This window comes from Bos grunniens, chromosome 18 (genome assembly GCF_055505025.1).
Source record: "Bos grunniens cultivar Pamir isolate PY7600 chromosome 18, Bosgru_T2T1.0, whole genome shotgun sequence".
NCBI lineage: Eukaryota > Metazoa > Chordata > Mammalia > Artiodactyla > Bovidae > Bos > Bos grunniens.
This window is the reverse complement of record NC_141182.1, coordinates 34,149,044-34,176,885: the sequence shown is the minus strand read 5'-3', so window position 1 is coordinate 34,176,885 and position 27,842 is coordinate 34,149,044. Positions and strand designations below refer to the sequence as shown.

At 50.8% G+C, this 27,842-nt stretch overlaps 1 long non-coding RNA gene across 2 annotated transcripts; it reads right to left on the bottom strand.

Moving 5' to 3' along the window:
* Positions 1-1,419: 1,419 nt before the first annotated feature.
* On the bottom strand, positions 1,420-22,988 carry LOC147353371 (uncharacterized). Of its 2 annotated transcripts, none has more exons than XR_015145120.1 (3): positions 22,829-22,988; positions 2,909-3,036; positions 1,420-1,588 (listed from the first exon to the last, which is right to left on the bottom strand). It is a non-coding gene; the product is annotated as an uncharacterized LOC147353371 (long non-coding RNA). The 2 variants fall into 2 exon arrangements; XR_015145121.1 differs by lacking the exon at positions 22,829-22,988 and adding an exon at positions 11,262-11,688.
* Positions 22,989-27,842: the final 4,854 nt, after the last annotated feature.

Below are 27,842 nucleotides of genomic sequence, written 5' to 3'. Positions count from 1 at the left end.
GCAGGGACAGCCTTGCCTTCCTTGTTCACTACCGTGTGCTGGACAAGAGGCAGGCGCCCCTAATGTATCCCTGGAGCGAGTGGGTAGTAGTGAAAGTCGTTCAGTCGTGTCTGACTCTTTGCAACCCCGTGGACTATGCAGTCCATGGAATTCTCCAGGCCAGAATACTGGAGTGGGTGGCCTTTCCCCTCTCCAAGGGATCTTCCCAACCCAGGGATCGAATCAGTTCTCCCGCATTGCAGGTGGATTCTTTACCAGCTGAGCCACAAGGGAGTGAGTGAGGAATGAACAAACCCATAGCCACCGCCATAGCCTCCTCTGGTCAGCAGATGGCGCTGTTCCCGCAGGCGTGGTTGGTCCAAGCAGCTGGGTCCCAGGGTCCATGGTCCCACTGGACAGATGTGATGGCTTGGGCTGTTGCAGGAGTGTAACTCCTGGCCCACTTCCCTTAATTAAAATGGCGCAGGGGAGCAGTCGGCCTGCTCCTGGGAAGCTGTGTGTGCCTGTGCGTGTCCCTGTGTGCGTGTGGCCCTGCAGGTGTGTGTGCCCATGTGTGCGGGGCCGGGGGCTCCCCTCTTTGTGGGCAGGTCAGAGATCACGTGGGTTTGAGAACTGTGACTCCTTAGAGCCTTAGGTTTTGGGTTCCATGGAGAGACGGACGAACATTTCTTTGCTGAACATGCTGCTTCACACACAGACAGGGGCTCCCCGCAGCCACTCCTTAGCCCGGTGCTCACATCTCCCTCCTTCTGACCCTTGCCCTCCTTTCCGGAAGTCCCCTTTACCCCCTTGAGGTTCTGCCCTGTGGGCGGGATGCCTGGCGTGGGCGCCTTGGTGTCCGCAAGGTCCTCAGGCTGAAACGTCCTCGCCACACACAAGCCTTGTCCATTCTAGACCTGCCTTGCGCACCCCCCATCCCCACCCTGTGCCCCCCACCCCAATCCCACCCTGCGCCCCCACCCCCAATTCCCACCCTGCGCCCCCCACCCCCAATCCCACCCTGCGTCCCTCACCTCCATCCCAACCCTGCGCCCTTCCCCCCCATCCCCACCCTGCGCCCCCCACTCCCCCACCCTGCGCCCCCCACCCCCCACCCCGCGCCCCCCACCCCCCCACCCTCCCATCCCCACCCTGTGCCCCCCACCCCAATCCCACCCTGTGCCCCCACCCCCATCCCCGCCCTGCGCCCCCCACCCCCCATCTCCGCCCTGTGCCCCCACCCCCCCATCCCCACCCTGCGCCCCTCACCCCCCCACCCCCACCCTGCGCCCCCCACCCCCCCACCCTCCCATCCCCACCCACACCCATACCCTCAGCCCCTCAGCCTCTGGCAGGGTGGCATTTGGCTCTTGTTCTCTTCTCTCGTTCCTGTTTGTCAGTTGGTTACTGAACTCTCAAAAAATTTTCTACAGACCAGAACAAGCTAGGAAACAATTTTAATGTTTGATTAACGCGAGCCTGGCAGGTTGCTGTCCATAGGGTCGAGAAGAGTTGGGCACTACTGAATCGACTTAGCACGCACTCCAAGGCATGGTCCCGCGGAGCAGCCCGTCTCACCAGCGTCTAAGGGTGGTTCACAGGTCTCTCTCTGTGTAAATTTTGGTAAAAAAACATATAACAGAAAATCTACCAGCTTAGCCATTTTTAAGCATGTAATTCAGTAGTAAGGAAATTCATTCACATTGTTTTGAAACTGATCTCTGGAACTTTTTTATCTTGCAAAACAGAATCTCTGTACTCATTAAACAATAACTCCTCTTTCCCCCTCCTCCAGCTCCTGACAGCCCCCATTCTACCTTCTGTGTCTCTGAATTTAACTACTTTAGGTACTTCATGTAAGTGGAATCATACAGCATTTATCTTTTTTTCAACTGGCTTATTTCACTTTGCATAATTCAGGTTGGAGGATGTGACAGGATTTCCTGCCTTTTTAAGTCTGAAGAATATTCGTGTGTGTGTGTGTGTGTGTGTGTGAGAATCTGTCTCAGATATAAAAAAATCCATTCATCTGTCAACAGACATTTGGGTTGCTTCCAACCCTTCCCTACTATGAATAACGCTGCAATGAACATGCGTGTGCAAATCTCTCTTCAAGACCTTTCTTTGAGTTCTTTTGGATATTTACCCCAGAGTGAGATTTCTGGATCATGGGCATTCTATTTTTATCTTTTGAGGAAGTGTCGTACTGTTTTCCATAGTGACTGCACCACTTTATAGTCCCAAGCCCAAGCGTTCTAGTTTTTCAGAATCCTTGCCAACACTTGAAATTTTCTGTTTTTTTTTTTTTTTTTCTGATAGTAGCCATCTTAATGGGTATGAAGGTAATACTGTCCTTTTTGATTTGCATTTATATAATGATTACTAATGTTGAGCATCTTTTCACATCCTTGTTGGCAATTTTATTTCATGTTTGGAGAAATGTCTATTCAAGTTCTTTGGCCATTTAAAAATCAAGTTATTTTTATTTTTTTATTGTTGAGTTGTAGGGGTTCTTGATATATTCTGGATGTGGACCTCTAAACAGATAAAAGATTTGCAACTATTTCCTCTCATCATGTTGGCTGCCTTTTCACTCTGTTGACTGTATTATTTGATGCCCTGGCTGGGACCCTTTGACTGTCTTATACTGGACTGTTAGTTACTCTCTTTGGAGGGTCAGCCTTAACAGTGTTCTTTCATTCAGTCACTCACTGATTCATTAATTCAGGAGGTAGTTTGGTCCCTGCACTCTGCCAGCAGGGTGCTAGGCCCTGGGGTGGGGTGGTGGTGGTCAGTGGTGAGAAAAACAAGTGAACAGGCACAGGGGAGGCCCCTTGCTCCTCGTGCCCTGCTCCCCTCATGCCCGGGCCGGCTCCCCTTCCAGCCTGAGTTGGTGGCTGGTAGCCAGCTCCGCGCCATTCAGCCTCACCTTGCTCTTTCAGCGGCCACATCCTGGGCTCCAGGTCCTGCTCATTTGCTGTCTCAGGCAGTCCCCGATGTTGTGGGGCCCCTCAACTGGCAGTGTGAACATGCCCTTGGGATATGCTTTCATCAGGTCTGTAAGACACGGAAGCGACTCATGAAGGAAGAGGTTTACACCCACAGGTCCCTAGAAACAGGGTCACATGGGGAAGGACCAGGGTGGGTCAGGAGACAGAAGAAGGAGAGCGCTGACCATGCCTGGAGCTTTTATTTTGGATTTCACAGGAAGGAGTGAGAGAGGCAGGCTAGGTCAGCTGAGCTAGCTTAGAATTGGATAGTTTGGGCGGGCTTTGGGCTCTGGGCTGGAGGGTGGTCCCCAACGGTGCTGTGCCTGGGATGGTTTAGGGCAGGGGAAGACTGACATGGGGTATGAGAGCTTAGGGATGTGCACTCGATTGGTTGGTTTGTGTGAGTGGCTGACAGGAGTTAGCCAGCTCTGGAAGGCCAGTGTCTCCAGGATCCAGGCCTCAAATCCCAGAGCACCAAGAATACAGAAAATTAGAAACTGAAAGTGAAGTTACTCACTCGTGTCCAACTCTTTGCGACCCCACAGACTGACTGTAGCCTACCAAGCTCCTCCGCCCATGGAATTCTCCAGGCAAGAATACTGGAGTGTGTTGCCATTTCCTTCTCTAGGGGATCTTCCCGACCCAGGGATTGAACCCGGGTCTTCCGCTTTGTAGGCAGACGCTTTACTGTCTGAGCCACGAGGGAAGTCCCACAGAAAATTAGAAACTCTAGTCAATACAGGGCCTTAATCTCCCTGACCCCTGGGGCAACTCTCAACCCAGGGGGCTGGGGGCTGGGAGCTGGTGGATAAAAGCTGCAGCTCCTGTCCTTGGCAGGTGGAAGGTGGTGGGGGGCAGTTCCAGAGCCTTCTCACTGCTTCCCAGGAGGCCCCCATGTTGCCCATACGCACCTTTCAATGTCTTTTCTTCTTCCCTGGGTCGCTGTCCCTACTCCCTGGCTGCTGCACCCTGGGAGCTCTCCCCAGTACGCTGCCTGCACCCCAGTCCTACCTGGGGCAGTGCCTTCTGGGAGCCCCACTTAAACTACCGACTCCTGCTGCCCTGACGCTTTGCACTCGATTCAGGGCAGACATGCACCAGGAAAGCTTCCTTGAGAAAGAGACATTTTCCTGCAGCTGAAGAAAGACTCATCGTTTAGTGGGTCAAAGAGGTGAGGAGACAGCAGTCTGGGCAAGGTCCTGAGCTGGTGGGAGGAGCATGGCCTGTTCTAGGAGGGCATCTAGCAGTCCCCCCTGCTGGTTCCACACTCTTCCTGTCCCCACGAACCCACAGAACCAGGATGCCAGTGTGCCTTTCACCAAGGTCCAGCCATTTACAACCAAGGGGAGAGTGTATCTGAGAGTGGACACATTCATGTTTCAGTTCTGGGGTATTCCGGGGGGTTGGTGGGTGAGACCCCTTAAGAGAGAAGGGCAGAGACTCAGGTGGTTGGTCTCAGTAGGCTGCTCGGCTTGTTTTCTTTCTCCAGGGCAGTGGTAACAGCAGGGGATAATCAGGCTGCTATGTGTAAGTGGTACACACTCCTCACTTGTTTTCTTTTTTAAATAGTTGTTTGTTTATTTTTGGCTGTCTCGGGTCTTATGGGCTTCCCAGGTTGCACCAATGGTAAAGAACCTGCCTGCCAATGTAAGAGACATAAGAGATGTGGGTTCGATCCCTGGGTCAAGAAGATCCCCTGGAGGAGGGCAAGGCAACCCACTGCAGTATTCTTGCCTGGGAAATCCCATGGACAGAGGAGCCTGGTGGGCTACGGTCCATAGGGTTGCAAAGAGTCAGTCACGACTGAAGTGACTTAACATGCAGTTTGCATGCAGGTCTTAGTTGCTGCACACGAGATCTTCCTTGCAGCAAGCCCGATCTTTCATTGTGGGGTGGGGGCTCAGTAGTTGTAGTATGTGGGCTCAGTTGCTCGGCATGTGGAATCTTACTTCCCTGACCAGGGATCAAACCCATGTCACCTGCACTGGAAGGCAGATTCTTAACCACTGGACCACCAGGGAAGTCCCTCCCCTCTTATTTTCTTCCTTCCAAGATTTCCCCAAGATTCACCCCTCTCTGGGTCCTGGGGTTGTGGGCCCAGTTGGCACAGTGGTAGCCTTGCCTGGTTCCCAACAGCACTCACCCAGGATCAGGAAACTGGATTGTTTGTTTCCCTTTCCACCTCAAAAAGGATTCTGGTTAAGCCCAGGAGCCCAGACATACTGTGGCCCCTCTTTCTTGCTCTAGTTCTTCTTTCCTCTCCCACTGGCCCATCCACTGCACTGGGCTCAGCTCTGTAGCCTGCTGGCAGCACACGAGTGGTGGGGGGAGAGGCATGCAAAGACCTGGGTGGGTTTTTAACAGATTGACTGGAAAACTTATGGAGATTCCAGATCTCAGCTGGGGAGAAAAAAGCCCCAGAAGACACAGAGCCCAGCTCTCTTGTGCTGGAGGCCAGACAGATAAGTCAGGTGCCTAGCAAGGCTTCTGTTTTTGCATCTCAGGCAGGATGGGTGGGTGGGCTAGGATAAGGGAGGACCACAGCTGAAGGTGAAGGTGCAGTGAGCAGCTGTGCTGCAGGCGCTGACGGAGCTTGGAGAAATCATTCTGACAGGCACATCCTCCATGCTCTGTTCTTCCTGGAAGCCTCTTTCCTTCTCTATCCTGGTGGACCGCCCCCAGGCCAGCAGAGCTGGACACACAGAGGCCTGGCTGGGCAGGTTGGGGTGGGGTGGAACGCCTTTCCCTCCTTCCCCATCCCTTCCCTCTCCATCCCTCCATCTCTCTGCCCAAACCTTGGCCTGGGCAGTTCACTGTGGTCAGGACACGCTCATCACCAGACTCTGGATGCCAGAGAACTTGTGGTGAGGCGTCCTGGATCTTCATACAAAACAGAGGCCCTGGCACCCCAGTACTGCCTTGTCTCAGAAGTGAACTTTCTTTTTCTTCCCCTCATCCCCCGCCCCTGCCCCCACCGGTTCCTTTTATCCCTTTTTCTCTTTTGGATCAAGATGGCCTGAATTAAAATCCTATATTCCCCTTGACTTGGGCAAGTTCCTAAACCTCTTTGTGCCTCGGGTCCCTCACCCATATGGGGATAACAGTAGGCCGACGTGAGGGATTAGCCCACAAAATGTTCCTAACAGCTCGGCAGTGAGGAGGCGTCACCTGTTAGTTACTAGGATGGTACAGGGCCGGAGGTGCTCCCGTGCTTTTAGGACCTTAAAACTAAGCACAGAAAAGGGGAACTTTCAGACATATTCTCCACTGCCTGAATTTAAAGTAAGGTCCGGTGAGGACAGGGTTCACACTGGAATGTGGGATTCTGCGTCTGGGTACCACTCTTTGGGAGAAGAGGTAAAATCTCAACAAGAGAAACGTCCGTCCTCTTTGGAGGGGTGTGTGTGACGGCAGCGGGCATCTGCTGTCCCCTTTAAAATATACAGACAGGAGGGACTTTGCCTGGGACTTAATGGCGGCCGTTTCGGGGCTTGCGGCGCGGATGGGGGTACCGGAAGCCCAGCCGGACGGAGACCTTCAGCCCCCAGCACGGGCTCGGGGACTTGCCCGCTGCGCGCTAGGGCTCCACTGGCCGCCAGGGGGCGCTGTGGCCACGCGGCCGCCCGCTCGCGGCCCCGTCCGGCCCGGCCCAGCGAGCCGCGCCTCCCGGCAGTGCCGCGGCCGCGCCCGCGCCAGCCGCCCGCCTACGCTGCTCAGCCTGGGCTCCGCGTCAGCCCCTAACCCCAGCCCCAGCCCCCGGCCCCAGCCTCCATAGCCCGCTGAGACCTAACGCCCTACCCGCCGTTTGCTCATCTGCGAAGTGGCTCCGCGCCCACCGCCCCCTCCCCTTATCGGCCAAACCTCCGTCCCATGCCTTCTGGTTTCTGGTTTGTGTCCTTAAGGTCACGGACCCTGGAACTCGGTGCCCACAGATCCAGGCCCCTTCATTTGCCCCCTCAGAGCTAGCGACCTCTCCTTGCTCCCTGCAGTCTTTCTCTCTCACTGTCCTCTCTCTTGCTCGGGTTCAGCAGAAGACTCTGCGTTTGATCCCAGGTCTCTTCTCTGCGGGGCAGCTGCTCTTCCATGCCCTGGAGCATCGATCCTGCGGCCGCCAGACCTGGGCACCTTCATAGGCACCTTTAATTCGATGCGTCCAGACCTGAACTCGTCACTTCCACCCCCCGCCTCAGCCTGCCGTTTCTCGGTGGCCCCTTCAGCCCCACCACCCGCCAAAGGGGACAAAACCTTAGGCTTCTGAGGACCGGATAGGGCTGTCCTGAAGCCCACCCACCACCTGCATCGGACTCGTGGGCACGTATGGGGCCCTACTCAAGTGCTGGTTGAAGCCGGCCCTCTGAGGTGGTCCCTGAATGTGTATTTTGGACAAGTGACCGGGAGATGCTAAACTTTGAGAGTTCCTGCTCTGAAGGCCTCTGTGGGCACTGGAAGAGTATGGACCCCTGACCTGGGTGTGAAGATTTACCTTTGAGGTGTTAGGCTAAATACATGTGGGACTATCTGTAACCAGATCTATATGAGAGACTGCTAGGGGGGTGGGTCTGTGTGGACCACCCCCCCCCCACCCCCGTAGGTGGTGTGGGGTGCAGGACTGGGTGGGAGGAAGGGGTCTGTGAGGAGGAAGGCCCGGTGGTTTGGCGTAGTGGGAGGGCAGCTTGTGGGGGACTGGGACGGGCAGAGGGCATTGGAGCCCTTGGGTCTTCGTGTTTTTTGAGCCAGGAGGGACCTTTTATTCCAAGCTCCCATTGCTCTATTGACAGGGAAGCCGATCTCGATCCAGAAGCTAGTCCTGCCAAGGGAGGGCAGGCGGCCTGGGCCAGGAGCCCTGTCACCAGGTCAGAGGACTTTGTACCGCCCACCTGCCTGGTGGAGGCAGTAGTGAGATGTCGTAAGTTCGAGAGCACTCTCCAGGATGAGAAGGCCTTTTCTCCAGCTGGAGGGTGGCAGGTCACACGGGTCTGCCCGGCCTCGCTCTGTAGTCCAGGTCCTGGGCCTGGAGCAGAGGAAACAGGGAGAGCCCCTGGGGCCATGGCTAGCCTCCTTCAGAGACTGCAGACACAGACTTGAATGTGCTGCCCTTTTCCTGCTCATCTTTAGGGAGGGGGTGGGGGTGCCTCCACGAGGGGCAGGGACCTCCTGGGGGGAGGAAATGGCAACCTGCTCCAGTATTCTTGCCTAAAACATCCCATGGACAGAGGAGCTTGGAGGGCTAGCCCCGTTGAAGTGCATGCTAACACCACGTTTCCATAAAGTTGGCAGAGTAATGACTAATTTTTTTCTGAACAGGGGGCTTACACATTCATGCTTTCAAAGGCATCTATAGAGGGTACAGAAAGCACGTATCTCCCCTCATCCTGACCCCAGCCTCCCAGTTCCTCTTCCTGGATGCTCTGTGCATGTTAAAGCATACATGTCCATACGTCTTCTCTTAAACACAGAGCACATGAGCCAGCCTGTTCTGCCCCTTGCTTTTGACTTAAAAAAATAATTTAAAAAATCTATCTTAGAGGCTGTTTTCATATCACTCTATGAGATTGATCTGTCCCCAGCTGAGTTGTTAAAAGCATGTCTCTGGGGACACTGCCCGTACTTGAATCAGGGTCCATCACTTACCGGCTGGTGACTGTGGGCAAATTGTTTAACCATGCTTTGTTCCAGTCCCTTCATTAAAAGAACTAGGGTATTAATACTTATTTCATAAGATCATTGTGAGGATTCAAAGACAAAAACAGTCCACGCAGACCCTGGTATGCAGTATGCTCAGTAAATGTTAATTATTAAATTCTTCCCTCATTTACTTTAATTTTGAAAAAGCACAATTAAATTTAAACCTTATCTCACCCCCCGTAGTGATGCCATGCAACAGACACAGGCTCCAGAGACCCTCTTACATCCTGGCTTTGCCACTTGCCAGCTGTGTGCTCTTGAAGAAATGACTCTTCAACCTCGTGAGTCCTGCCTCACCCGTCTGCAGGATGGGGATAATGGTCTAACCCCTGCAAGGTTGTTGGAGGGTCAGGTGAGCAATGGTTACAAAGGCACCTGGAACAGCGCCTGGCGTGTGATACAGAGGACGGTAGTCGGAAACAACAGCAGTCAGCGTCCCGGGCACGGAATGTGTGCAGTCTCACCTGGGCCCCAGGAACCCCAGTCAGGCTTTCCTTGAGCCCGTCCCACATGCCCACTGCTGCTCTGTGTCTGTGCTTCTCTCTGCCAGCTACTGTGTTATCCCCATTTTCCAAAACAGTGAGACTGAGGCTCAGAGATGTTTAGCAACTTGCATAAAATCACACAGCTGATAGAAATCTGATTTGGTGTATGTCTGGTTCCAGACCTAAAGTGCACACCTTGCACACTCACTGGGGCTCACGGGTGCCTGCTTCAGCACTCCCTCTCCCCCTTCCTCCTGTCTCCCTCCCTCCCTTCTCTTTTTTCCTCTTCCTTTTGTTCTTTTCTGACTCTTTCTTTAAATCTCCCTCTCTTTGCTCCAACTCAGGACTGATGTCAGGGTGTCTTCTGGGGGGCACCGGCAGAAAGTAGTAACAGAAGCAGCCCCCTGTCCTCCAAGGGGCTGACCTATCCCAGGGCCTGCCAAGAGACCAGCCCTGCAGGGGAGTGAGAGTGTGTGTGTGTGTATACTTCCTGCATGTATGTTCCATGTATGTGCTGCCTGGGGACACAGAGATGCTACAATAGTCATCATGTATGTGCTGACCACTTCCAGAAAGGCCTGGAGTCCTTTACAGCAAAGAGGCAGAGGCAGGAGGGACGGGAAGCAGGAGCGGGTGGAGGCCCACAGGCCCCAGTATGCGGTTGTGTGAGTTGTGTGTGCCTGTGGGTGGCAGCTCCTGACCTCCCTCTGCCAGGGTCCGGCCTGTGCACAGTGGAGGGACCTCTGCCCCCAAACGCTTTCTCTGCCCACCCCAGCTGTGGCTGCCCATCCAAACCTCTGTCCGTGGCACGTGTGCCCAAGAGCCAGAGGAGGCTGGGGCCGAGCAGTGGAATCTCACAGACCTGCCTTTCCCCTCTGGCTCTGTGACTTCTGAGCCCCTTCGTGTTTCTGAGCTCATTGGGCTTATCTGGAAACCTGGGCAAGTGACGGCTCCTGAGTCTGGGTGGGATGGCGTATGAGCGCTCGGGCCAGCTCAGCAGAGCCGGGGATCAATACCAAGGTCAGTGGTTCTTTCCTGTCGTGGGTGGAGAGGAATGTCTCCGGAGGTGGGCGGTGGGGTCTGGGAGCCCGAGGGCCTGGGCAGGGTCCTCCCCGCTCGGCTCTTAGCCTGGCTGCCAGCGCAGTTCCTGGCCTGCACACATCTGGAAGCAGTTGTGTCCAGCTGCCGGGCGGGGCTCAGGCTGCGGTCAGGGCTGGATGCCCGAGCGCTGGAGACCTCCCCGGGGCCCACAGACACCCCCTCCGAGCAGGGAAGAAAGGCCAAGGAGAAAGAAAAGAACAGGAAGAGGGGCGGAAGGCTGGGGACTGAGGGGCGAGGACTGTCTTTTTGTTCTGAAGAAACTTTTGGCTTTTACCAACAAATCAGAAAATCCGGCAGGGGGAAGCCATTTTTCCCTCCAGGCCCGCCTACGTCTGAATCAGGCAAACCTGAGACACACATATGTTTTTGTTTCTAAACGAATCAGAAGGACTCCAGGCTTGTACGGGGTCCTAAAAGTACTCGTTGAAAATTGCTCACGTTCCACCCTCTCCCGTGAAACTTGTTTCCATGACTTAAACATTTCCAGCAACTTGCCATCTCTTGCTCTAACCTCAAGCGGCACTGGGCCTCATTGAAGAAGTGCCAGCGTGTCCAAGTGTGCTGGGGGCCGGGAAGTGTGGAGCGAGAGGGGGTGAGGGCCTGGGGTTGAAATGGATTGTTCTCTGGTCACAGACAGTGGTCGAACCATCTAGTTCTGCTCCCTCATCTTAGAGCCGAGAAAGCAGTCCAGAGAAAGTCACACAGCCATGCGACATGGGAGGGCTCCGGGCTGGCCTGTGTCCAGCCAGCTGCTTTACAGCCTCCCCTGGATGCCTGGAAACGCATCTTATTTGTGATGGAGCCACGTCTGTGCATGATGTAGAGGCTGTATCATAGGAGGCACACGGTGGGGCTAGCAGTGAGTGGGACCTGACTCTGTGCCTGAAGTTGGGGGCTTTCCCAGCTCAGTTTCCTGGTGTGTGATATTGGGAGCCTCTCGTCTGGGCCCTCCGTGCCCCACGTGAAGATCCTAACAGTTGTAACTGTACTAACATTTGTCATTTAATGAGTGCTTACTTACCTGATGCTGGGAAAGACTGAGAGCAGAAGGAGAAGGGGGTGACAGAGGGTGAGACGGTTGGATGGCATCACCGTCTCAATGGACACGAGTTTGAGCAAGCTCTGGGAGATGGTGAAGGACAGGGAGGCCTGGCGTGCTGCAGTCCATGGGGTTGCAAAGTGTCGGACACGACTGAGCGGCCTCACAGCAGAACGCTTCCTCTGCGCACTTCTTGCATTTCCTCCCGTTTGAGGCTCCAGCACTTTCAGGTGGATCCCATCACTGGCTCCACTCTGCAGATGAGGAAGCCAAGGCTTCGGCAGGTTAAGTCACTCAGCCAAGATGCGGAGTCACGTGCTGGACTTGGGTGTCCAGGGGCAGATGTTACCCTCTTACTGGCTACTCTGCTCTTTGCCCCCATGCTTGGGATGAAGGGTCAGCAGGGTTTCTGGATGGAGAAAGTGAAAAGGGCTGTGTTCACTATTAAAGCAGCCTGGTGGCCGTGGTTCAGAGTGGACTGGAGGCAGAAATCCCCTTCTTGGGTGCCCCCCAGCAGGCTCCCCCTCTTCTCTCCTGGAGCCCTGAAGCCTCTGCAGCAGGGCCCCAGCCCCCCTTGCTTCCGGAGTTAACTCTGAGCATCCAGGCAGGAGACGCTGAGGCTCATGGGCAGCCCCTCCCCGTGTTCCCCCCTAGGCTGCTGGCTCTGCGCTTCATCCCCCACGATGGCCTGGCACGTTGGCCGCTCCAGGCTCTGCCAAGGCAAAATTAGAATGTGCAGCTCCTGTGGAGAGGGCGGATTTAACCAAGCCTCCCGCCAGGCCCTTCCAAGTGGCTGACAGGAGGTCGGGGAGAGAATCCGGGGCCTGTGCCCACGACATTCCCGGCGACAAGGACATCTCCGGGCTGGCTGCTGGTGGCTCAGATGCTGTCCCCCCGTGCTGGGAGTTGCCGAAGGACAGCAGACACTGGGCTCCTCGCCCCTTCTTGCCTGGCTCAGGCTGGGCTTGTCATAATGTTCCTGACCGAGGGAGCTGGGACTTCCAGAACATTCCTCCCTGGACTGGGGGCTTGCGGGCAGGGGGCTGTGTGGATTGCTCCGAGCCCACTAAATGGGCACAGCTTCCTGCTGGTGACAGCTGGTACTTTTCTGGTTTATTATGTTCAGTTTTTTGTTTTTTTTTTAAGTCCCTTTCCTGGGGCTGGGCATTTATCTATTATAGATATGATAAGGGAGATCAAGTTGGAGAAGGTTACATGACAGTAATTGGAGGGCTGTTTGGCCCCTCCTCAGAGCTGCTGTGTGATTTCTGCAGTGTATTCTGTTCTGAGGCACTTGAGGAAATAGCAGCTGAAGTGGTTTGCCGGTTTGCCAGGTAGCAAGGCCCAGGGGGTGGGATTCTGTGCCTGGGTGAGAAGGTGACACCTCTGGGTGGAACTCTAGAGGGTTGGTGGGGGGCAGGGCCCCTTTACCCAATGGGTCTCAGGCCAGGGATCTTGTCCTCGATACTCTGGCTCCAGACTGCTGAGCAGAAGTGGGCGGGGCACTCGCACTGGCCATGGGCTTGGGCCGGGCCATGTCCTGGCTGCAGGCTCCCCGCTGTGTTGGTGTGGGTGGCAAGCCTGGGCCCTCCCTGGCTCGGTCCTGTAACTGCAGACTCTTGTCCTGCACCTCAGCACTGTCAGTTGCTCTCTCTCTCTCTGGCATGGCAGGTGGTAGGGGGTCTGGCCAGGTTCCACGAACTGCCGGCTCTGGGGACATCATGGACTTAGGACAGGCAGAGGGTAGGGTTCAAGGGCTTGGCACCAGAGGCAAAAGTGTGCAGCAAGTTGAAGGAAATGCAAGCCTAACAGATACCTGACTTTTATGCGTCTCCTGTCATGAGATGTTCATTCACTGGGAAACTGCACCAGAGGACCTTGAAGCAAGAGACTGTGTGTGCCCGGGATTGTCTTCTGTGGCCACATCACCTGGGCTTCTGCATGCTCTGGGTTTGGGTTCAGTTTGGCCAGGAGGAGGCAGCAGGGCTCGGCAGAAAGGAGCAGCCTCACATCTCTGAGTGCCCACTATGTGCCAGGCATTGTGCATATGCAAGTCCTTGGGCCCTCCTGAGGCCCTGTGGGGTGGGAACTGGTGCTGTTTCCATTTAACAGGTGAGAAAACCGCGCTTGCAAGAGCTTAAGAAATCTGTTTAAGGTGACGCTATTACTAGGTAGGGGGCAAAGCTGGGATCTGGGCTCAGAATCATCTGCTGCCACACTGCCCCCCACCCACTTCCTTCCAGAAGTCAGGGCCGTCTCCCTGATGCTCCAGAGGCTGGTCAGTGAACGTTTAAGCTTCATCATGTTATTGCATCTCATGAGAACGCACAGCTGCAGAATTCAACCTAGCTGGTAGATAGGTCTCCTCGTATACACAGAATTCACAGTGGTGGGTCCTGGGAGCCAGAGCCTCAAGTTGATGACAGACAACGCCGGAGAGCCTGAAACCAGGGCAGCGAAATGCCTTTTAATAAGCACATCCTCAGAACCGCACGGCAAGTGCTGAGCCCTGCAGGAGCCGACCGGGCACAGAATTCAGATCAGCTGCTGTGCGTTTCCCCTTTTGTCACCTCTGCAGTGACAGCTCCTCTGGATTCTCCCCCTCAGGCTTCTGACAACTTCTGTCCTGCTCTCTGGGGTCCAGTAGGTCTCCGCTTGATCCTCCTTTCTGTCCAGAGGGGCAGGGATCTTCATCCCTGGGGAAACCAGAGCTCCAGGGGCATGGGTGCCTGTGGCTGCAGCTGGGACCGGCAGGGCCTCGTTGCTCCTGGCCCTCCCATTCCTTGTGTGGCAGGAAAGTATGCCTCATGCTGGAGACACGCCTTGAGCAAGGGCATCAGGCCCTCAGGAGCCCCAGTCAGGGGAGCAGGGCGCGTGTAAGGCCAGGTGACTAATCCTGCCGTTTCTCCAAGATCAGATGCACGTCTCATGGAAATATGCGTGCTTGATGGCAGCATCAGAGAGGAATCAATGGGTAGGGAGCCTGGATTAGAGGATATTAAGCCAGGATTTTGTAGTCTGTCTTTCTGTCAGGAGAGTCAACAGTGGGCCAGGTCGATTCATCTTCCTGAATAAACAAGTGGATGAGTCTTCAGAACTGCATCCGTGGCCCAGCTGTGAGTGTGTCTTGTGTTCTCATGCTGGGGAGTGTGTGTGCGTGCGTGTGAGGGTGAATGCATGCATGTGTGGGTCAATGTGCACATGTGTGTCTGTGTGCACATCTGTGCAAGGGTGAGAATGTGTGCCTTGGTCTGAATGTTTATGTGTGTTTGTGTTCTGGTGTCATTGTAAATGTGTGTGTGTATGTGCATGTGAGTGTTTCTGAACGTGTGTATGTGTGCGTGTGTGCATTCTGTGTGTGAGAATATGTTGTCTTCATGAGTGGGTATACAGCATATCTGTGCAGGTGGGTGTGTGTGAGTGTAAAGATGCATGCACTGGGATGTATATATGTATACGTATGTGTGCCTGTGTGTGCAGACGTGTGTGAGAGAGAAATGGTGGGTGTATGCAGCTGGGGTTCAGTTTCTTTACAAGGCTCTCTGAGAAAACATGTCTGGGGTGTTTAGAGACATCGTGGGATGACCGGCCCATGGCCCTGACCACGGGTGGGTGGCTGTGCAGCTAAGCTCATACCCTGTGCTGTAGCCACAGCCTCCTGGCACAGTCATGGGTGCATGACCCTCGGGACCAGTGAGGGACAGTCTTTGAGCTCCTCAGGCCCTGGGTGCGGAGCCCAGCCCTGCCTCCTCTCTGCGGACCGTCTACAAACTACCAGCCTCCTCAGGCTTCTGTTTGCTGCTGTTTGCTGACCTATAAAATGGGGTAGTAACTCCCAGGAATTGATGAGAGACCCCGAGGGGACCTGGGCAGGTGAAGGCGCTGCAACCTTCGAGCACTGGGGACTGCCCGTCCTCCCGCCCCACTCTGCCTGGGCTCCGGGCTGTCCTCGGAGGGTGGCTGTGTGCAGGGCTGTGTGTGAAGGCACCTGGGCATGTCACACCACAGGCTCCAGCCTGGGCTGCACGGGGCCCCAGTGTGTCCACACACATCCCTCAGAGCACGTTTCCACCAGGACAAGCCATCTAGAAACAGAATGCTCCTCAGACAGTCATCTCTGTGTGATTTCAGGGTGACCCTGGGAGCTGGGACAGGACCAGGGCCATCTCACCAGCCATGCAAAGCTGCACGGTCACCTTCTGGTGCTGGGGCAACAACAAGGGCTCCAGAGACACAGAAAGGGGGTTCAAATTTGGGGCTGGTCACTGCCCAGCTGTGTGACCTGGGGCCAGCTCCTTGACCTTTCTGGGTCTTGGTTCTTCTGCTGCAGATCCTAACCACCTAGCTGACTTGCCACCCCCAGGGAACTGCTCTTGGGAGAGTCAGAACAAGGGGTAGGTATTAGTTTCCTCTTGCTGCTGTAACAAATCAGCACAGCCTCAGTGGCTGAAAACAACACAAGATGACTATTTTATTTTAGATCTGAAGTCCAGTGGGTGTCAGTGGGTTAAGGGCATTAAGGGTATGGTGTTGGCAGAGCTGTGTTCCTTCTGGTGGCTCCAGGGGAGGTGGGGTGGGGGGGCGGTATGGATAGCTCTCTTTCCTTTTTCCAGCTTCTGGAAGACACCCACATCCCTTGGCTCAGGGCTGCCTCCTCCATCTTGAAAGCACATCAGTCTGCTTCTCTGTCATTATATCTGCCCTGACTCTGGTGATCCTGCTTCCCCTTTGTTGGGACCCCTATGACCATGTTGGACCCACCCAGTTAATCCAGGATAATCTCCCATCTCAAGTGCCTTCATTTGACTCACACCTGCAGAGCCCCTCCCTTTTGTCATGTGAGGTAACATATCACAGTCCTGGAGATCAGGATGTAGACATCTTTAGGGAGCCATTATTCAGCTTACCATGGTATCCACATGGCAGCATAGATGTGCCCTCGTGCCCCCTTGGAGAGACAAAACGTCCATTGTCCACTGTCTCCATCATCTTACAAACATTTATTAAGGGCCAACTGTAGGCCAGACTGACCCTTGCCCTCAGGGAGTTTATATTCTAGCTGGGCAGACCAATAACAAACAGTAAAATGTATGATGCAGCAGGTGGAGACAAGTCCTCTGGAGAAAAGTAAAGCAGAGGGGGGCCCGGGGTGCTGAGGGCCGCCCCCACAGCCTCTCTGGCGAGGTGATGTTGGAGCAGAGCCCGAGATGAAGCAAGAGAGTGAGTGAGCCACGTGGGTGCCAGAGGGAGGGATGTTCCTGGTTGTTGTGGGTTGAATCGTGTCCCCCACAAAAGGTATGTTCAAGACCCAACCCCTGGGGGCCTGTGAATGTGATCTTGTGGGAAACGGCCTTTGTAGACATAAATCAGGTGGGAGCTAAGATGACCGGATGGGCCCTACACCTGATCACTGATGAAGCTTGCATTGGGCTTCTTCTGTAGCGAGTTTACCTCCGGCTGGTGAACCGATCAGAGCACTAGCCTCTTCTCCTCCTTCTTGGTAAAAAGACAATAAATCACAGCAGCTGTTGTTTATTGTCTGTTCAGTGCCAGGCAAGTTGCCTCTTCATTGTCATCCCTGCCTCATCATCCCTCTTCTCACATGGCTCAGCCAGGCCATTATTGTTAGAGCCCCATTTCACAGATGAGAAAACTGAGGGTTGAGGACACTGAGCAATGGCATTTGCCTACACACACTCAGCTACTGAACTGGGGAGCTGCGGCTCAAGTGCAAGGATGCGCCGTTCCCCACAGCCCTACAGTGGGAGCAACTGGAGGGCAGGGCCTGTTCATTCTTTCCTCTGTTATCTCTCGCACAGAACAGCCAGTTAAAACATATTGATTTTCGCCTCCGTTAATGATCTCTTAAGTCTTGACAAGAGAGTTCAGTTCAATCAGAACTTCTGACGAATCCCAAACCAGCTTTCCCTCCTATGTTATTCATTCTGTAAACATTTGCTGAGAGTCCCTGCATACCTGGGACATGCTGCAGGGTTATTTGCTCTGTTCCATCTTGAATAGACTCTAATTATATCTATAGTTTTGAAAAAGTAGTTTTTTTGTTGGTATTTGGGTAAAATCCTCTGAGTAGCCCCTGGAGTGACCTCTGAGGAGCCCAGAAGTCACAGCTGGAAACCTTGCCTCTCCAATGGGCGGCACCGTGCTGATTGCTGCTCCCCTGTGGCCTTTGGAGCCCTGGCTCTGCAGGGCTTCCTGTCCACCTGTACCTCCCTGGTGATGCCTGCTCCTCCCTGGGGGGACACACACCTCGTGGCCTCCCAGACACTCTGGTCCTGGTTCATCATGCTTTGGTCCCAGAAGTATTTTCTTCCAACTACTCTGGAAAACTGTCTTCCTTCTTTTGACTCGTGCCACTGTCACTAGCCAATCCCAAGAGCAATCAGGATGGCAATGTTTTGGGCATCTTGGGTGACCTGGGGCCCCTGGGGGCAGCTATTCTTAAGAGCCTCTCAGCTGATGGCTGGGATGCTGATGTTTTGTCTGTGCCAGGATGCGTGTGTGGGTAGAAAAGACATAGTTGGTGGTAGGAAGCCCTGAGAAATGGTAGAAGGGCTTCATGGAGGGAGGAACTGAAATAAGACTGTATCAACCAAGATGACAAGATATGGGCTACTGCTTATCCAGTTGCCCCTGATTCAAAACTGTTAACAACAATGAGATAACTACCTGAAAAAGCCCAGACTGCAGGATCTTGCCCCACCAAAATGAAATATAAATGGCACAGTTTCCCCGCAGAGCAATTCAGCATCATGCATTAAGATTTAAACAAGCTCCTACCCTTGATGTAGCAATTGTTCTTCTAGGATGGAAGTTAGCTAAATCAACAGATGCAAAAAGATTTATGTATGAGGTTGTTTATCACTGGGTACAGTAGCAAAACTTTGGAAAGACCCTAAATGTCCAACCATAGGCAAGTGGTTAAATGACCTGTGTCCATCTGTCTGTCCATCTACTCAATGGAATGATATGCAACCATTTAAAATGATGCTTGTGGGTTTTTGGCTGCCATGGAAACATAATAATCATGGTAATAGTGTTTCAAATGGGCCAGTCACTGCTCTAAGCATAGTTTAAAGGAATAACCCAGTAACATGGTGACTCAGGGACAACGGCAGAGCGATGCCCATATGAGAGATGAGAAAGCGGCAGCCCAGGAAGGCGGAGAGCCAGAACTTACTAGCTCACGTGGCATTTGAGGTCTTGAACCCCAACTGCTTCCTCCCATCTGCCACTCCGCCTCTCACCATGACCACAGAGATGGAAAAATCAAGGACACAAAACTGCATGTCCCTCCTGATCCACTTTCACAGGGGAAGGTGTCTGCTACACACAGAAGAGAGTCTAGAAAGGAAAACATCTGTAATGGTGGGAGCCTCTGGGTGATGGGGTTAGGGGGAGTTCTCTTTTACCTATTTTGGATGTTCTAAGGAAATGGCAACCCACTCCAGTATACTTGCCTGGAGAATCCCAGGGACAGAGGAGCCTGGCAGGGTACAGTTCGTAGGATCACAAGGAGTTGGACATGACTGAAGTGACTTAGCGCACACACACACACACACACACACAAATTCTTTACAACAATTTCTATATTACTTTTATTATAAAAATAGTGACAAAAGAGAGGCAGGGGACAGGCAGGTGTCTGGTTGGTTGCTGGGATCCTGGCCACCCTTCTCCTGGGGTGGAGGAGCCATGGATATGACCTCGTCTAGCTCTTGGCTATTTCTTGCCTCGTGGGAGGGAGGTGCGGGGAGGGTTTTGTGCCTCCAAAGAGAGAAAGAAACAGTGACCCCTGTGTCCTCTGACTCTGGTCACGGAATCCTGGGGTAGGAGTCCTTCTTGGAGACAAACTAGGGACATTTCTCCCTCAAGGCCTTCTTAGAACAAAGCATAAAGGCTGGAAAAAGGCCTGAGGATTATTTGGGGCATTGGTTTTTCATCTTTTATTTTTTTTTTTTTTTCCTGGTGGCAGAACACTTCAAGCAAGTCTTACTCATGATGCAGGGCAAGAAGTGATTATCTTGCCCTCAAAGAACACGTTTCTTTTAGAGAAGAGACTTTTGGAAAAATCCCTTGAGAGACTCCTTGGATGAGTGTGAAGTTCTAAGGGTATGAGCTAAAAGGAGACAGTAAAGCAAAAAGGACTTTTCTCTATAAGAAATGAATATGAATTTTGGCATGGAGCAGGGAGGAAGGAGGAGAGGAGGAGGAGGAGCAGGGAGCAGAGAGGATTTGGGAACCAAAGCAGTTGGGACCAAAATACTTTGATTTCTGCTCCCTGATTGAACCTTAACTGATGTGGGGATGAGAGAATGTTTAACTTTGACCTTTGTTTTCACCTCTGGGTTGCTGAACAGACAAATGCTTATTAATTCAGTGTCATTTCTGGAATCTGTGGAATTGTGAGTCATCAATGATTGATCATGGAGATTATCATTATATCTAGTTTGCATAACAACTGGGTAATAATATGAGAATATATATCTTTTTTATGTATTCAGTTCAGTTTAGTCACTCAGTTGTATCTGACTCTTTGTGACCCTATGGACTGCAGCATGCCAGACTTCCCTGCCCATCACCAAGTCCTGGAGCTTACTCAAACTCATGTCCATTGAGTTGGTGATGCCATCCAACCATCTCATCCTCTGTTGTCCCCTTCTCCCACCTTCAATCTTTCTCAGCATCAGGGTCTTTACCAATGAGTCAGTTCTTTGCATCAGGTGGCCAAAGTACTGGAGTTTCAGCTTCAGCTTCAGTCCTTCCATTGAATATTCAGGACTGATTTCCTTTAGGATGGACTGGTTGGATCTCCTTGTAAGAGTCCAAGGGACTCTCAAGAGTCTTCTCCAGCACCACAGTTCAAAAGCGTCAATTCTTTGGTGCTCAGCTTTCTTTATAGTCCAACTTTCACATCCATACATGACTACTGGAAAAACCATAGCTTTGACTAGACAGACCTTTGTTGGCAAAGTAATGTCTCTGCTTTTTTAATATGCTATCTAGGTTGGTCATAGCTTTTCTTCTAAGGAACAAGGGTCTTTTAATTTCATGGCTGCAGTTACCATCTGCAGTAATTTTTGGAGCTTTCCAAAATAAATTCTCTCACTGTTTTCATTGATTCCCCATCTATTTGCCATGAAGTGATGGGACCGGATGCCATGATCTTAGTTTTCTGAATGTTGAGCTTTTAAGCCAGCTTTCTCACTCTCTTTCACTTTCATCAAGAGGCTCTTTAGTTCTTCTTTGCTTTCTGCCATAAGGGTGGTGTCATCTGTGTACCTGAGGTTATTGATATTTCTCCTGGCAATCTTGATTCCAGCTTGTGCTTCATTCAGCTTGGCATTTCACATGATGTATGCTGCATATAAATTAAATAAGCAAGGTGACAATATACAGCCTTAATTTACTCCTTTCTTGATTTGGAACCAGTCTGTTGTTTCATGTCCAGTTGTAACTGTTACTTCTTAACCTGCATACAGATTTCTCAGGAGGCAGGTCAAGTGGTCTGGCATGCCCATCTCTTTAAGAATTTTCCACAGTTTATTGTGATCCATACAGTGAAAGGCTTTGGCATAGTCAATAAAGCAGAAATGGATGTTTTTCTGGAACTCTCTTGCTTTTTTGATGATCCAGTGGATGTTGGCAATTTGATCTCTGGTTCCTCTGCCTTTTCTAAATCCAGCTTGAACATCTGGGAGGTCATGGTTCACATACTGTTGAAGACTGGCTTGGATAATTTTGAGCATTACTTTGCTAGTGTCTGAGATGAATGCAATTGTGCAGTAGTTTGAACATTCTTTGGCATTGCCTTTCTTTGGGATTGGAATGAAAACTGACCTTCTCCAATCCTGTGGCCACTGCTGAGTTTTCCAAATTTGCTGGCATAGGGAGCGCAGCACTTTCACAGCACCATCTTTTAGGATTTGAAATGTATTTTCAAATTTGTGTGTATTTGTATATATGTATTAGTATCTAAACATTCACAATGAAATATAGGTAAACATTCCTTAGATAACTAGTGAGAACCTCCTATATAGCACAGGGAACTCTACTCAGTGCTCTGTGGTGACCTAAATGGGAAGGAAATCTTAAAAAGAGGAGATATATGTGTACTTATAACTGGTTCACTTGGCTGTACAGCACTAACTAACACAACAGTATAAAGCAACTTTAATAAAAAGTTTAAAATCTATATATAGGTAAGCATTCTTGGAGTAGATAAAGTCTGATCTTTTTGTTTACTTGTATTTAGAAATTTTATCAATTGTTGAAGTATAAATTATTGCAGGAGTACTGTAATAATTAATTTTGATTATGAAAGTTATTTTTGTTTGCTAAGTCATCTTAACATATTTTCAGCTGACAAACAAATAGGGAGATAGAGTAACAGTCAATACAAATATTGAGAGTATCAGCTAGATAACTTTAGGAAGAATATGATTTCCTTTCCAAGCCAACCAGTCTTTATAAAATTTAAATATTAATACAGAACAGAATAATAGAAATTAGATTATATCACAATTATAATATTTTAGAGTTATTATTATAACTGCATGCATAACATTAAACAAAATAAAGTAATAACTGCATCCAATTTTTAGTCCTTTAATTCTGTCTAGGCAATCTATTTAGGTCATGAGAATTTGAAGAAAATATTTGGAAATTTTTCCATATCCTGGGAGGATGAATAAATACAATGTCACCTCTGTTACCTCGAAATAGAAGGAAGAATCCAAAATTATGTACCATGTTCATGATGAATCTGACTCACATGTAATTCAGAATATATATATATATGTATAAAGAAAGTGTTGGAGAAAGATGAGGCAAGCCCCCAGGATCTCGCTTCTCCCATGACCTCAGTGAAGAGGGAGTGTTTATTTAATATCACAAATGTGAGCTCAGTGTCCACAGGGCCACCTTACCTCTGGCAGTTCTGAGGAATCACTATTCCTGCCCTAAGACATCGAATGCTCAGCATGTGAGTGCTAAAAACGTACATTATACAATTATAATAATAATTAAATCTAAAAAGATGCCAGAATTGTCCTTTGGTCTTAGAAGGAAGTTCCATGATGGTGTCATTTGGCCTCACTTAGGACTAAACGCTAATTTTGACAAAGCCGTTTGGCCACAGTGTGCTTGCCTTGCACCAAGCGTGTAGTTGGTGATTGCTGGTGTGCCCGTCTGCATCCACACTGGACTGTGACACGCATGAGGCAGAGGCTGTGTTACCACTTCTCTGCTTCATCTCAATAGTGCAACTTCTGGCATGTGTAAGTCCTCTGTCAATTCTTGGTGAATGAACAGAGTACAGCAGGAGGCATCATCATTGTTATTACCTAGTGGGCAGCTGTGAGGCAGCTGCTGGGAAGTCAGGGCCCCCACGGAGGGTGCTCACCGCGCCCCCGCCCCCAACACATACACTTATCAATCAGAATGCTTTTAGTTCCAGGTTGTGAGGAGTAGAAAAATCAATGTGAAATGGCTTAAGTAATATAGAGAATTAGGGGAATTTCTTGACTCACGTGTCTGCAGAGTCCACGGTCTTCGGGGCCATGTGCTTCACCAGTCCCTGAGGTTTGTGGTGCCGTCGTCCACAGCCTGCCTTTGTCTCAGCCTTTGAGGCTGGGACTGTTCATATCCTCCACCTTGGGACTCCCCGGAGAGAAGGGCTGTGGTCGCGGGGGGTGGGGTGGGGGGGGTGGATTGCACTTTGATTGGGCCGATTGGGTCACATGCCCATCTTTCCGCCAATCACTGAGGCTAGAGAGGCTCTGATTCTGCTGATTGGTTTAGGCAAATAGGGCCACCAAACAGGCTCTCGGTGACCCACTGGGCAGGGGTGGAGTGGGGTCTAGGATGTGCTGAGTTGGATGTATGTTTCCTATTTCTTCGAACAAATCATCACAAACTTAGTGGTTTAAAAGAACACACAATTTACTATTTCATGGTTTCCGTGGCTCATGAGTCTGAGAGTGGGTTAACTGGGGCTCTCCGGTCTCACCAGGCTGAGCTGTGACACCTCACAGCGTATTGGTGGTTGGCAGAATTTGTTTCCTTGAGCCACAGAGGTCCCTGTGTCCTTGCTGGTAGTGGCTGGGGACTGTTCTCAACTCTTAGCCCTCAGGTCCTTGTCACCTGGCTGCCTCCTCTCTGTGAGTAAAAAGCACAGCTGTTTACTTCACCCAGGCCAGTGAGATACGCCTCTCTGACTTCTGTCTCTGAACCTGTAAAAAGAGCTCCCCTGTGATTAACCAGAGTCACAACCCATTAGGGACCTTGATTCTATCAGCAACATCTCTTCAGCTTTGCCATATCAAGTAACCTAATGAGGAGAGAGACACTCCAGTGTAGTCACAGATTTCTGTCCATACACAAGGGGAGGGGATTATACATGATGTGTACATCAGGGAGCGGGAATTCTGGGGACCATCTTAGACTCTGCCTGCCAGTTGGGTGAGCATCACCACGTTCCCCAGATTCCACTTCGTGTCTTGTCCAGATATCCCAACCCCAGTCCCAGCTGTGGCCACTGGGACAGCAGTCTCCAGAGAGAGATATCTTTCTCCTTTCTGCCTCTGCAGGGTGCAGACCTCTGTCCTGGATGAAGTATCAGAGCCCCTCAGAGTGAGTTAGCAGCTGGATGTCAGAGTGCGGTGCTGGCCAGAACTGCCAGAGGCCTGGACTAAACATTTTTCAGACAAACATGTGAAGTCTTTATTTACCAGATGACTTTTTTTGGGTGCTTACTAGCTCCCTGGTGGCTCAGTTGGTAACGAATCTGCCTGCGATGCAGGTAGACCCAGATTTGACCCCTGGATTGGAAAGATCCTCTGAAGAAGGAAATGGCTACCCACTCCAGTATTCTTGCCCAGAGAATCCCATGGAGAGAGGAGCCTGGTGGGGCTACAGTCCATGGGGTTGCAAAAGAGTCAGACAGGACTGAGCGAATGAACCATCACCGTCAGATACCAATTATTGCACTATGTATCTTTTCTCTATTATCTGATTGAATCATCCCAACAGCCCATGAGACTGCCATTAGTGGCATTTCCATTTTATTCCTATTTTAAAAAGAAAAGAGGGCTCAGACAGGCTGGCGTTTGCCCCAGGTAGTATGGCCAGCAGGTGGCAGGGCTGGGACTTGAGCACAAGGTCCCGCAGACCATGTAGCACACGAACTTCACCACTCAGGTAAAGGCCTGCCCCCAGAAGGTTCCAGACCATGCAACCTAGCCCCACATTTTGCTGATGGAGGAAGGGTGAGTATAAGTTCAAGGTCGGGGCATTATTGGGTTTAATTTCAAATCTGAGCCTGGGGCTTGCAGACCAAATCCAAATGAGGGGACAATATCTGGTTTGTTCCTTCTCCATGCCTGGGAGCACCATGTCTGGGATCTGTTGGAATAGATCTTGCAGGCTGTAGAGTGCCTTCCACAAGGGAGATCCTCCCAGAAAAACAGTCCTTTCAGCGCCAGCTGGAGAGGAAAATGCTGGTAGCTTTTTAATTTACCTTGTGAAATGGCTGCTGCTGGGCGTGAGTGACGGCCATCAGATCGCAGGCGAGAGCCAGGCACTTTGGCGCCGGGTCCCTACTCAGGAGGACATGGGGGTGAGGGAGGGGGTCTGAGAACACGGCTGGACGTTCCCTGCTGAAACAACACTGCAAAGCTCTGAGCATACTCAGAGGCTGGGCTCTTTGCTTCAAGGCATCTTAATTACTGAGAGAGCTGGCAGCAGGGGGAGAGGGCTGAGCGGAGGACAGCCGGGCTTGGCCAGAGAGAAATGGCCCAGATGTTGCCAGCTGAGCTCTGTGCGGATACGTCCGCAAACACTCCCAGGAGGTGCTGTCCAGTTGAAACAGAATATGACCCATGGATGCAATTTTAAATTTTCTAGTCATTACAGAGGAAATCAGTAAACTCTATTTTCATAATCTATTTTAATTAACTTGATATAGTAAAAATACTTCCAACATATAATCAATATAAAGAGGAAAGTTTTATTATTTTTATTGTACAAAGTCTTGCAAATCCAGTGTGTATTTTATACCTATGGCACATCTTAACTGGGACTCATCACATTTCAAGGGCCCAGTAGCCACGGGCTGTATTGGTTTTGTGCTTAGTACAGCCTCCTCTGCTCAAAGACCTTCCATGGCTCCCTATTGTCCAATCTGTTGGAGCCAGCTATTATTATGGTAATTTGTGTTTCTGCCTGCCTCTCTCTTCAATGCTAAGAGTTTTTATGGGATCTAACAAGGCACTTATTATGCACCTACTGAGTCCTAGTGGGAAGTTCCCTGAGCTGCGTTAATTGTATTTTCTATCAGCTCTCGGCAATTCTTCCTGGGATACAGGAACGCATCAGCCATTGTGTTAAATGCTTTATGTAATTTTCTGATTTAATTCTCAGTACAACCCGTGAGGTAGGTATTTAATCTCCATTTTACAGATGGAGATTGAATCCAGATTTGTTGGTTTCCAAGTTGCTCTTTCAGCTACATTGTGCAGGGCCTGACACCTTATCTGGACTTATCTGTATTAGCTTCGCTGAAGTGAGACTCTGGTTTCTTGGCTCTTTCTTGGGGTGAGCATATGGAAGTGGCAGGAGGGACCAGGAATCTATTGGCTTGTGCATCCTCCTCAGTCATTGCGATGCTCTATCAGCTTGGGCCCCAGGAGTGCGGACAGTGGCCTCCGTTGGGGGCAGGGGTGAGCAGAGCCAGTGCTCCTGGCAGCCAGGCAGCAAATTGGAGCAGTGAGCACCCCCTCTGCCTCAGGCTGATAACTGGACTCAGCACCACGGGCTTCTTGAGCCACCACTCTGTGCCTGATGCATTATTCACGCTCGTTCATTGCCAGAGAGTGTGACGCTTAGCCTTGGTGCCTTATTGAGAGCACCATAAAAATAAAATGTCAATTAGGATTAGCCCCCCCCCCCCACAAAAAAAGAAGCCAATGTTATTGTACATCCTTTTAGTGAGTTCCCTCTAATTAGTCAAATAAATATGCAGTCCTCCCACTCGGGTGTGTGTTTATTTGCTTTAAAACATTGTAATTACATCCTCCGCTTTGGAAACTTCTGGGAACCGGAAACTCTGCACATGGACTTTGGCTGAGAGGACTGTGAGCCAGTGCTTTGCTGGGATGACTACCGCCAGTGGAAGTTGTGGGATAAGCTTTCAGAAGCAGACCATGCCTTGCCCTGTCCTCACTCTAACACTCTCAGTGGCTCCAAAGGGCTTACTGGCATCAGACCAACTCCACTGTATGCAGAGGAGAGGGAACTGGGCAGGAAGCCTGGAGAGGTGGGTTCTGCAGTACCCCAAGTGGTTCCCTAACCTCTCCACTCTTTGCTTCCTCTTCGAGGAGGCAGTTCTAGTTGCACCAGCCCTGAAGCAATGCTGGTTTCCAGAACCATCACTGGGCTCTCCCCTTCCAATCCTGCAGTTTCTCCTCATCCTGCAAGAAAACATTGAGCTTCAGTTTATATTTAGGTTATATTTATTTCTTCTATTTCTGTATATGTTAGAATATACATGTGTGTATGTATATATTCTTTACCAGCTTAGCCACCAGGGAAACCCCCCATATATATATATATATATATATATATATATATATATATACACACACACATATATATGTATTTTGTGACCCTATGTACTGTAGCCCACCAGGTTCCTCTGTCCATGGGATTTTCCAGGCAGGAATACTGGGGTGGGTTGCCATGCCCTCCTCCAGGGGATCTTCCCGATCCAGGGATTGAACACATATCTCCTGTGTCTCCTGCATTGCAGGTGGATACTTTACCACTGAGCCACTGGGGAAGCCCCTATATGTATGTATATATGGTTGGTGATGTGTCCGGTCTGTAAAAACTTTTTACTAAAAATTCTGTGTGATTAAAAAAAAATAAGTGGAGATAGTTAGTGTGAAGAGGGAGGACCCTATAGGTGAAATAAATTGGAATCTGAAGACCTCCTTTAGGATCCTGGTCCTCCCTCTGACTCAGTGCATGGCTTTGGGCAGTACTTGACCTTCCTTGTCCGGAAATAATTCTGGTCTGGAGAGTTCATTATAAGGGAGGATCTTCTGAAGGCTGAGTTACATAGTGCATGCTAAACTGTTTGATAAGTTGCATCCCCTCTCTAATGAATGGGGTGAATACAATGGGGCAAATCCTTGCAGCAGCAGCTCCGGCTGGGTTTTATATACATTTTGGCTCAGGAAAAATAACAAAGCTCCAGAAGGTGGGGATTATTATGACCATGAAAGCTCAAGATTATTATGTCAGAGAGGAGGGGGTCTTGGTCAAGGTCACACAGCTAGTGTGTCTTCCTGTCTGGTTTTGAGTCTAAAACTCATGATCTTCCCATTGTGTCAGACTGTGATTTGATCTTCAGAGCTCACACAGTATCCTGTAAATCAATTTGACAATTTTCTTCGTGTCTCATTGCCAGCCTAGCATAGATTTGCTCATTTAAGATGCCATTGACCTTATCTAATAAAAAGAATCAGGATCCAAGGAGTCTGT